This window comes from Malaclemys terrapin, chromosome 1 (genome assembly GCF_027887155.1).
Source record: "Malaclemys terrapin pileata isolate rMalTer1 chromosome 1, rMalTer1.hap1, whole genome shotgun sequence".
In the NCBI taxonomy this organism is placed as follows: domain Eukaryota; kingdom Metazoa; phylum Chordata; order Testudines; family Emydidae; genus Malaclemys; species Malaclemys terrapin.
The window spans coordinates 339,492,526-339,504,951 of NC_071505.1; positions in this window are offsets into that span (position 1 = coordinate 339,492,526).

The following is a 12,426-nucleotide window of genomic DNA, read 5'->3' on the forward strand; positions in this document are numbered from 1 at the left end:
TTAGGAAAAATGTGGACAAATTGGAGAGCATCCAGAGGACAGCAACAAAAAATGATAAAAGGTTTAGAAAATCTGATCTACGAGGAACGGTTAAAAAATCTGGGAATGTTTAGTCTTGAGAAAAGACGACTGAGGGGGGACCAGATAACAGTCTTCAAATATATTAAGCACGGTTATAAAGAGGATGGTGAGGAGGACAAGAAGTAATGGGCTTAATCTGCAGCAAGGGAGATTTGGTTAGATATTATGAAAAACCTTCTAACTCTTCAGATGGGGAACTGAGGCACAGAGAGACTAGATGACTTGCCCAGGGTCACATGAGTTTGTGGCAGATCTCCTGAGTGCCAGTCTTGCCTTAACCACAAGACCAGTCTCAAGAAATGCCCTAAAACACTGCTTTTAGTCACCAAGTCCTTCCTCCTAGACTAAGAGCAAATGTGTCTTAGCAGCTTGGAAACTGGTGACTAAATGATTGCCTGGTTCTGTTCACACACACACACACACACACACACACACACACACAAGTTCAGAAGGGATGCCAAACACACCGACACTTTTAGGTTGCTACGGACGTTGATTAAGTCCGATCTCTGCTCCAGGCACTTCAGAAACGTGAGTGGCATTACTGCAAATGTACCTCCAGTGTCAAAGCACATCCATTGATCCCTTTTGTGAAAGCAGTGTGTGCTCTACCAGACTCAGACACTGTTTTATTTATCAAAATCATTACGGTTGAGTTAGTGTTTCCATTACAGAACTTGGACCCTGAGGGCTAGCGGTTCGCTCTGCTGTTTAAAACTGTATTGGACAGAAACTTGGCTTACAATTGCCCTGATGTCAAGAGTTAAATACATAAAGAGGCAGTTTTCATTCCGTCTTTGTCTCTGCCGTTATCCAGAGCTTTGCCACCTTGTGGCTCGATTGCTGCAGGAGACTCGTCCTGGGACACTCCACCTTGGGGAGCACGCGGCTGCCTGTTTAGAAGACTGTGCCCGGCCTTAGCACAGGATAGGACATGGTGCTAGGAGCCTCCCCTGTGCTTCTGCACGAGGGTCTGGCCCATTCACAGTCCCTGCATTCAGGGGAGCAGGACGATGCTCCCTTCTAGCACCCCAGGAGGCACAAATCACCCCAGTGGTGGGACTGTGATCCAGGGTTATTCCATAACTGCTACAATGCTTCTTAGACCTTCCCTCTGAGACCCCAGGTACTGGCCCCCATCAGAGACAGGACGCTAAACAGGTGCAATTCCTACAGCGTAGAGACCACCCCTATCCTCATCACAATACCATAGGAGCTGAGGCCCAGGGGCTTGTTCAAGCCGCCAGGCCCTAGCTATAAGTATCAGGGTGTAGGAGGCAGGGCACTCTCCAGGAAGGGCCCGGGGCTCTGGAATTCGATCCCCTGCTGGCCTGAACTTTCAGAGCAGTTGTTCTAATTACTGCTGCCCTGGCCAGAGCAGAAGGGCTCACGTACACTTTAAAGGCGTCAAACAGCACGTGCTAAATCGCAGCAGCGGAGCCCCACAGCAGAGAGGGGGCGTGTCTTTTACAGAAAACATTCCAGGCTCCTCTCCCAATCCCGCAACTGGCTCCCCGCTGTCAGACCTCCATGCCTACCTGTATGCCACATGGGCTCCATGTAGGTCCAGAGGGCCATCCAGGCAGACCCAGCTGGGCAATCAGACCTAATTTTATACATGGCACATGGATACCACAGTAGCTGAATAGACAGAGAGAGAGAGGGAGATTTCAGATGCTGTTTTCATTTCGTTAGTTACTTGTAGTTAACACCCGCTGCCTGAGAATCCTTGTCTAGTTTTATTTCCCAGTTCACATATCTGGGCATCCTACAGTGGGCAAGTGGGGCGGGGGAGGGGAAACTGGTGTTAATGGTGCCCATTCCATACCCCTTCCACACATAAGGTTTTCAAAAGTAAGCAGCAATTTTGTGGGCCACCATTTCTGAGTGCCCAACCTGTGACATCTTAAAGGGGCTGGACCCTCAGAAAGCTCTGCGTGCCCACCCTCCAAAAAACACCTCTAAGCTGTATCAAGTTGGCAACCAAAATTACTAGCCACTTTTGAAAACCTTGGTGCAGCGATCTCCAGGGATGATTTTCTGGGGCTGTTAACCAGCACCAAGGACTTAGTTTATTGGGTGGTGTGTGTGTGTGTGTGTGTGTGTATTGATGTTTCTCATGAGGCTTTGAAAGAGGTACAGAGCAAGATAAAATGGGAGTGACTTGGGTCTACATCTGCTTCGCTCAGTTGCATCAAAATAAGCGCTGGATGACAGGATGTGGTCTGTGCGCATTGGCATCGCTCTGCTTCCCATGGTTATGTACAATTAAAAAATAGTATCAGAGGGGTAGCCGTGTTAGTCTGAATCTGTAAAAAGCAACACAGGGTCCTGTGGCACCTTTAAGACTAACAGAAGTATTGGGAGCATAAGCTTTCGTGGATAAGAACCTCACTTCTTCAGAGGCAAGTAATGGAAATCTCCAGGGGCAGGTATAAATCAGTATGGAGATAACGAGGTTAGTTCAATCAGGGAGGGTGAGGTGCTCTGCTAGCAGTTGAGGTGTGAACACCAAAGGAGGAGAAACTGCTTCTGTAGTTGGATAGCCATTCACAGTCTTTGTTTAATCCTGATCTGATGGTGTCAAATTTGCAAATGAACTGGAGCTCAGCAGTTTTTCTTTGGAGTTTGGTCCTGAAGTTTTTTTGCTGTAAGATGGCTACCGTTACATCTGCTATTGTGTGGCCAGGGAGGTTGAAGTGTTCTCCTACAGGTTTTTGTGTATTGCCATTCCTGATATCTGACTTGTGTCCATTTATCCTTTTACGTAGTGACTGTCCAGTTTGGCCAATGAACATAGCAGAGGGACATTGCTGGCACATGATGGCATATATAACATTGGTGGACATGCAGGTGAATGAGCCGGTGATGTTGTAGCTGATCTGGTTAGGTCCTGTGATGGTGTTGGCATCGAGGTTTGTTTGTTGTGGGTTATCACCCCGGTGATCTCTACTGGCCAGATGATTATATTAACCCCTGGTGGGTCCCCTGCCCTAAGTGGCAAAGGCAATTAATGGCATTACCCACCCATATCCCAACAGCCCTCTAGAAATAGCACATTCATTGCCATGGTCTTTGCTGCTCTCACACCAAATACCAACAGCATTCTGGGCAGCCCAAGGAACGTGGTCATAAGTGGCATGTCCGCTCTAGCCAAAGTCCTGGACAGGCTACTTGAAGGTCTTTTCAGCTGCACATGAATGAGTATTTGTCCCTTGCACCTGGGGATGATACAACAGCCACTTATGAGCCCGTTTGGTCTAAAAATACAGTGTCAATCCCCCTGACACTAATGCTGATTTTGAAAGCATTTGGCACCAAGTTTCATCTCACTGGGCCAGTGGGCACATCTCTGCCTCCTTCTCCTGCATCGTCATCACGTGTTAAAGCACCTAGTTGTTACCTCAAGGGGAAGAAGGTAACGCTTCAAAGGAAATACTAGAGAGATGATAGAGGGAAGATATAACAGGGAAAGCCCCTTTTCTCAGAAGCTGCAGACTCAGCTCCCTTGCATGTCTGTCACCGGTGGATTTAGCTACCCATAAAATATAATAAAATAAAGAAAAGACAAGATAATATGGTGCAAATAAAGGTAAGTGTATTAGGGATAAAAGGTACAGGAAAACTAGGGAGAATGGGGGGGAGAAATACAAGAATAACACAGTGAAACAGCAAAACCATAAACCAGTAAAATAGTGGATCAGTGACTGACTCTGAGAGCTTGGAGCTCAGGCCCATAAACCCTCCCGTGGGATTCCTCAAAACAATAAACAATACCCCAACACGGAAACCTTTCTCCTATTGCTCTGATGCAGCAGATGTCACGTACAGGCGTGATACCCAGGACCTACAACTCTTGGACTGATTTAGAGTCCTTGAGGAGGAACACTGGGGAGTCCAGACGACTGATGGTTCTCGTCGCTGGTGAGGAGACCCTCTGGGATGATGGACACCAGGAGATGCAGGATATAGGAATGACGATGACGGGACTCCTCTTCCTCAAACACACTACGGGATAGATGTTGTTCTTCGATCTCAGCTCTGGAGCTCTCTGAAGACCCGACCGTGTACGAACTGTCGCTGGAATGGACAGCCCCGCACAGGCGCTGAACAAGACCTTATAAAGCCTTTTTGGCGGGAAGAGTTCTGAGGTGATGGAACACTGAGGGTTGGACTTGGCGGGAAAAACCAGTTCTGACTGGTTTAAGCTAGAGTCTGTGTAGTACAATAAGTCCCCTCTCAAAGATGGAGTTCAAAGTTAGAGTTCATGTACTCCATTTTGAATTTCAGTTTTAAAGCCAGTGATTCACTTCAGTATTTTAAAAACATCTTATTAAAAGCTAAGTGAAACAGTATATTCCATCTAACATAGTAAACCAGAGACCCCAGCAGCAGGAATTTGGCAAACAACTGTTCTGACTTCAAGACTCATCACCCTATTTCACTGAAACTTGATGAAGGATGTAGATCAGCATTTGTAGAATTACCATTCACGTACACTGCCCCGCTGGTGAAGAAATGATCAGTAGTGGCAATCAGCCTGCTTTACTAACTGCTAATTTAAAGAGACATAGTCTAGTTAGCTTTAAATCTGAAGGGTGCAGTGATGGTACCTAAAAGTATATTTTTAAAGATGATCTAAGGTTCATAACTAATGATTTCAGATAGTACATGTAGCATTTACTGTGGGTTTCATGTTTTGTTTTCATCCTTGATGGTAAGAATTTTCAAAAGAACTCAACTCCCATCTGAGCTCAAAATTAAGTGGCCGGATTTTCAAAAGAGCTCACGAGTTCTTTGGAATATGTGGCCATCACGGTCACAAAGAGTGCTTGGACCTTTTGAAAGTCTGGCCCTTATTTAGGGATGAAAATGGGAGCTGACCCCTTTTGGAAATCCACCCCAATATGTCTATTTCAGTGGTTCTCAAACTTTTTTTTTTTTCGCGGACCACTTGAAAATTGCTGAGGGTCTCGGCGGACCACTTAATGATCTTTCCAAATGTTGTTTGTACCGTTAGCTAACTATTGTAAAGCACTTTGGATAAAAGTGCTATATAAAAATACCTTTATAATAATTAACTTTTTTTCTTCTACAAATAAAAGTACACGACTCATATTTTAATATCAGTAGTCTTACCTTTTTAATGTGATGGATGTGCCCTCTCTCCCACGCCGCAGCAGCCCCCGAGCTGAGGCTGGGAAGGAGGGGGGGCTCTCCCTCTCTCCCCCACCACAGCAGCCACAGAGCTGAGGCTGGGAAGAAGGGCCATCTCTTCCCGGCAGCCGCAGCCCTGGAGCTGGGGAAAGTCACCTCTTTCTCTGGCTGCCGCAGCCCTGCACATCCCAAATTCCCCCCCCCCATCCCTCTTCTCACCCCATTGCCCCCTCCCAACTACCCTCTATTCCCCCCAAGGCCACCACCTCACCTTACATGTGCGTCTTCTTCAGGGTCCAGGCACCTAATTAGTGGAGCCATGCCTGTGCAGCTCCACTAATTAGGTGGGTGGCCCTTCATTGTCTCGTGTGTGGCCACCCAGGTGTGCACCTTAGAGGGAACTATCCGCAGACCACCTGAATGGACCTCGCGGACCACAGTTTGAGAACTTCTGGTCTATTTGATTTTAGTTATTAAGCAAGGGAATAGGGGATACCAACTGGTGTAGCCCCTACTTGCTTCTCCTAGGAACTTTAAGAAGAGACAGTTTTTAAAAAATGTAATGGTCCCATTGGCACCATTAAAATGTCCCTGTAAAGCCCTTGACTTTACGCCACCATTTTTTGTCTTTAGAATCTGGAGGGCACTGTGGTCTTTATACCATGCCACTGAAAATGAAAAACTATATTAAAAAAAATCTCACTGAGTGGTCATTCAATTCCAGTGAGGCTGACTTCTCAGCAAAAGACTTTTCTTCCAAAGTTGTATTTTAAAATGATGGGATTTTCTTCTGCAAAACTGGGTTTAAAAAAAGGGGGCACGTTTAAACTACATACCATTTATTTCAAAAGGTGGGTATTTTTCCTGCAATAGTTTAAGGTTAATTTCAAGATAGAGGCTTCGCTTATGGTGGCAACCGTGATGTCACAGCAACAGGCAGAATGTGGTAACGGCATGAGAAGAACAGAGTGACATCACAATGGCAGTCTAGAAACAGCTGCTGTTTGCTTTCAAACGCCTGCATGGAGCGTGTGTGAGGATCTGAGAGATAGCTGCCACCTGTGTCTGCGTGTGTGTGTGGAAAGAGATAATATTCCAGGCCCCAGCTCTGGCTCTGCCTAATTCTGGACAAGGTAAGAGTTTTCTCACGTTACTGCATTTCTCGTGATTTGTATATGTTCTCTGACCTTCACTGTTTCCTTCCCCCCTCTACTGTCCTTGCAATGCAAACCCAATGCCCGTTTCTCCTACTTGCATGCTTTCCATGCTGCCCACACTGCCACCAACCCAAAACGTGAGTCAGACTCCACTCCCCAAATCACGATATTGCCCTAAAGAATCATGAGAGATTTTTAAAAATAAAAATAAGGGTTTCCTTTTAATTGATTTCTTGTTTAGGAACCTTTAGGGTGCACTCAGTGCAGGTTCTAAGCTCTTCTTTGCAACCAAGAGGGCTAGAAGCTTCCTTTATTAAAAAATGAAGGCAGAGATTCTCATGTGATTCCAGGATATGGGGATTTAAGAAAAAACACCAGCTATGGCATCACGGCCCTCCCTAAACCTGTTCGCCAACCCACTGCCCTCTTCACATTCAAATTGTTCCTAAAATTTATTTCTGTCTGAGCAAAGGACAGAGAGCCAGGAATTCCTGAGTTCTAATCCTGGCTCTGACAAGATAAAGTTCCACTTGGATTCTTATTCAGATCCTTATCTGACCCAAGCCCTTCTGGTCTGCAACAAGTTGCTGGAAATCTTGAAAGAACTCAGACTCACTTGTGAGAGGTTCAGTACTTCTAGCAACACCAAAAATGCCACAAGAACTGCTTCCCTCTCCTGGCATCTTAGCATTTCTGGTTTCCCTCCCAGCCAGAACCAGCGCAAAATGTATTTTCATGGGTTCCCCATCCCCCACCAATATAATGGAACTTTTTTCAGAACTCAGAACTGTTTTGTTCAGATTCACTTTGAGTTTGGAGCAAAGTCTAAGACCTGGTAGCGAGAAACACCTGAATTCTATCCCCTGACTCGCCTTTGACCTTGGGCAAAATATTTAATCTCTCCCCTTCAGTTTTGTGGAATGCAAAACTGCGCTAGGATAACTTTTTATTTACCTGCTTCGTGGAAAGTTGTTGTGAGGATTAGTCAGTGTTTGGGAAGTGCTAATTAGAACTAATGGAATTATTCCCTGAGAAATACGTAACATCAAAGGCATGAAGCAAAATCCAGCAAACACTAATGCAGCAGGTCCTTCATACCCCAGTGCTCGCCTCTCCTAGATCTGGTGCCAGATCCCCTGCCAAGAAAGCACTTTACTTCAATTCCTCTTCCCCAAGCCTGTGTCTCAAATCAAATCTACATGGACACCCAGCCGATAAAACAAAATATCCAACACATTTTCTGCTTGTGAATTGATCGTGAACAGACTTGAATTTTCACCAATTGTAATTGTGTAAATTAAAACCCCCTCACTTCTGCTATTTGCTGTTCACTACACAGAGCGGGTGACAGGTCAGTGAAATCACAGGGTATCGCTTCTGCCCCCTCAGTGGCAGAGTGAAACTTTTTAAAGCAGGAAAAGCAGAGAAGGTGAATAGCAAATGCTGTCATCTTGTTCACGTGATATCTGTATGAAGAGCAGCCAATTCCCAAGCATTGGTGTGAACACAACCTGGGAGGCACCATGTTCAAATAAAAGGGGCACAAGGGGGAGTCAAATCAAAAAGCTGCTTTGTGGTTTCCAGCCATCTCTCCCTTCAAAATCAGTTGGCCCGTCCCTAGCATTACTCCCAGCTGGGCTGTTCCTGTCCAGTATCAGCATATGAGAAGGGATTGAAAAATGACACTTTCCTGGCACAGAATTTGCCTGTCCTTCTCTGAACCCCCATTAAGAGCAGAAGGAGTTTGATGATAGCTACTCGATAGTCACGGAGCTCTTTAGAGAGGGAACTGCAGTCACATGTTTATTGATCAGAATTAAAGAATACATTGAGAGGACTGCAAGATGGGCCATGTCCTGCTTTTCCACATGTAGCTTAATGGGGCTCTGAGCCCGTTAGTTATTTCATGCAGGAGGCAGACAGCCATTGACTCGTCTAGCTGTAATAAAGGAGTTGGTGGTTCACAGTGGCTGAGGTGGTTTATAAAGAACTGGTCTGTTAACTCTGATTCCCTCTCTTTAAAGCTGAAGCTGGAAATTAATATGCATATCAAGTGGGGTCCCGCAGGGATCAGTTCTGGGTCTGTTTCTGTTCAATATCTTCATCAGTGATTTAAATAATGGCATAGAGAGTACACTTATAAAGTTTGCAGACAATACCAAGGTGGGAGGAGTTGCAAGTGCTTTGGAGGATAGGATTAAAATTCAAAATGATCTGGACAAACTGGAGAAATGGACTGAAGTAAATAGGATGAAATTCAGTAAGGACAAATGCAAAGTACTCCCCTTAGGAAGGAACAATCAGTTGCACACATCCAGAATGGGAAGTGACTGCCTAGGAAGGAGTACAGTGGAAAGGAATCTGGGAGTCACAGTGGATCACACGCTAAATATGAGTCAACAATGTAACGTGGTTGCAAAAACAGCAAACATCATTCTGGTGTGTATTAGCGGGAATGTTGTAAGCAAGACACGAGATGTAATTCTTCCGCTCTACTCTGCACTGATTAGGCCTCAGATGGAGTTTTGTGTCCAGTTTTGGGTGCCACATTTCAGGAAAGATGTGGACAAAATGGATAAAGTCCAGAGAAGAGCAACAAAAATGATTAAAGATCTAGAAAACATGACCTATGAGGGAAGATTGAAACAATTGGGTTTGTTTAGACTGGAGAAGAGAAGACTGAGGAGGGATATGATAGTTTTCAAGTATATAAAAGGTTGTTACAAGAAGGAGGGTGAAAAATTGTTCTGGTTAACTTCTGAGGATAGGACAAGCAGCAATGGGCTTAAACTGCAGCAAGGGAGATTTAGATTGGACATTAGGAAAAACTTCCTGTCTGGGTAGTTAAGCACTGTAATAAATTGCCCAGGGAAGCTGTGGAATCTCCATCATTGGAGATTTTAAAGAGCATGTTAGACAAACACCTGTCAGGGAGGTCTAGATAATACTTAGTCCTGCCATGGGTGCAGGGGACTGGACTAGATGACCTCCCACCTCAAAAAAAGGTTGGAGGTGTTCACATATAGGTTATAACCTTTCAGTCAGGTCACCCTCCCTACACAGACTCATTCTGCTTTAATTCTGAAGGAATTTACTGTCTCTCCGCACCCTCCCAAACCCACTACAAACCCTTAGAATATTCAGAGCTTCTGCATGAGACAACTTCGAGTGCCTAGCAAAAGAAGCCAGGCTGCCAGCCCCAGGGGGCTTCTATCCCACTTTACTGGACAATATCTTTTTATTTAACTAAGGAATTGCCTCTTGCCTCTTTCAGAACTCAACCCATTAAACCTCTCAGCCCTCGGAAAATCACACACGTGCACACCGAATGAGGGCAAGAGGGAAGTGTGTTGAACCAGAAAGAGGTTATTACAAGTGGGAGGATTTACTCTGGCAAGGAAGGGGGCTACCTCAGGGCCTCAGACAAATCAGCTGAAGAAGTCTGAGGGTCTTGGGAGCCGGGTTCCTACCACTAGAAATGGGTGAGGACTGCTCTGGTTTCTATCTGTCTAATGTACTTATATGGACCTCATTACCATAGGTGGAAGAGATTGTCAGGTGGTCATGCTAACACTCCAGGGTTATCCTTCTAACACTCCAGGGAACTAGGAAAGTGCTCTTATCCGTATTGGGCAAATGGGGAACAGAGCGACTGGCCTACGGTCACACAGGAACAGAGAACTGAATCCAGAGCTTCCAAGCCCCAGGTACTAACTCACGTTTCTAACCATCGGACCATCCCTCCTCTTCTCCCATTTTAAGACTGCCAAGATAGCTCTTTGGAACCTATGGTGTATCGCAATGCTCAGCATATTCCCATCTCCTGACACTGCACAGAGCATTTATGAAGTACTCTCCTGTGTGAAACATCTGCATATTCATGTATCAGTGCAACAGGCTGGCACAATAAACATCTCCGTACTTGTAGCTCACCAGCTGCCAGAAATCAAGGCTATGCCTCCTTGTGAACTCGGAGCTGGCTCTGAACCATGACATACTTTAAAACACCCTTAAAGCTTCTTACTAGTGCTGGGCTTGAAACTGGCAGATGATGAAGTGACTGCCTGCAACTCTCCCCATCACCGCCTTTTTCAGCTTTCCTTCCTGTTTTTAAAACTAACAGCTGTGAGATCTAGAGCCAGGGTTAACCACCCACCTAACCTCTCCCCTCTCACCAGCTCAAACATTCCAGCGGCACAGACTGAGCAGGAGACACAGAGGGAAATAGCAGGTGAATTCAGACAAGGATAAGGCTTTTTCCTCTTCGAGGGCTGGTGATAGAAGGATGGTGTTGTGATTAGGGCAGAGATCTGGACGTTATTACTGGCTGTGGCAAAGAAGTCCTGCAGGACTGTTGACAAGTCCCAAGAGTCAATGAGGCTTTTGTAAAAGGAAAACAGACCTCCCCAATCTATTAGAATTCCGTGGACACGGAAGCACATGGACACGGGTGATCCAGTGGATATAGTGTACTTGGATTTTCAGAAAGCCTTTGACAAGGTCCCTCACCAAAGGCTCTTAAGCAAAATAAGCAGTCATGGGGTAGGTAAGAGGGAAGGTCCTCTCTTGGATCAGTAACTGGTTAAAAGATAGGGAACAAAGCATAGGAATAAATGGTCAGTTTTCACAATGGAGATAGGTAACTAGCGGGATACCCCAAGGATTTGTACTGGGGCCTGTGCTGCTCCACATATTCATAAATGATTTGGAAATGGGAGTGAACAGTGAGGTGGGAAAATTTGCACAAGATATAAAATTATTTGAGATAGTTAAGGCCAAAGCCGCCTGCAGAGAGTTAGGTCTGGGCTACACTACAGACTTATATCAATATTGGTACGTCACTCAGGGGTGTAAAAAATCCACACCCCTGAGTGACAAATTCATACTGACCTAATCCCCGCTGTAGACAGTGCTATGTCGGCAGGAGAGCACTCTCCCATTGGCGTAGGAGCATCTTCACTCAAGCACCACAGAGTTTTAAATGTAAACCTGTCCTTACAAAGGGATCTCACAAAAGTGGGTGACAGATGAATGGCAGATGAAATTCTATATCGCTATCTAAAATAATGCACATTGGAAAACATAATCCTAACTATAGCTACAAAATGCTGGGGTCTAAATTAGCTGTTACCACTCAGGAAAGAGATCTTAGCGTCATCCTGGATAGTTCTCTGAAAACACCCGCTCAATGTGCAGTGGTAGTCAAAACAGCTAACAATGTTAGGAACCATTAGAATAGGGATAGATAACAAGACATAAAATATCATAATGCTACTTTATAAGTCCATGGTATGCCCATAAATACTGTGTGCAGTTCAAAGCGCCCCCATCTGAAAAAAAGATATATCAGCACTGGAAAAAGTAGAGAGAAGAGCAACAAAAATGATTGGAAAGATGGAAGTGGTTCTATTTTAGGCAAAATGACTATTCAGCTTAGAAAAGAGACGGCTAAGGGGGATGTGATAGATGTTTACAGAATCACAAGTGGTGTCAAGTAAGTAAATAAGGGAGTATTACTACCCCTTCACATCACACAAGAACCACGGGTCAGCCGATGAAATGAATAGGCAGCAGGCTTTAAATGAACAAGGAAGTATTGACGTATCTGGCACCGCTAGTCGAATAACAAGATACTGGGCTAGATCGACCTATGGTCTGATCCAGCATGGGCATTCTTATGCGCTCAAAGTGACCCCATTTCCGGTTGTGGCCTGTAGCTGCTAATGTAATCTAAATAATAAATGGGGGCCAGGGCCCTCAGAATTCTATCAGTGCCCCCCGGGGGCAGACTGCCTCAAATTTTTCTAGGATTGGGGTAGGAAAACAACAGCGCTAGAGAATTTTGGTTCTAGTTGTTTTCTGGAGGCTTTTCCATTATTTGTACATGTGCTAGCGGAGGATTGCTCACTACCATGCACGCAACTGCAAGGAATCCTCCAATGCAGGCAACAGCATCACAGAACAGCTAGAAGAGAAGCCTATAACATTCACAGCCTGTGGGGCCCCATTACCACCCCGCCTCCTCCCTCAG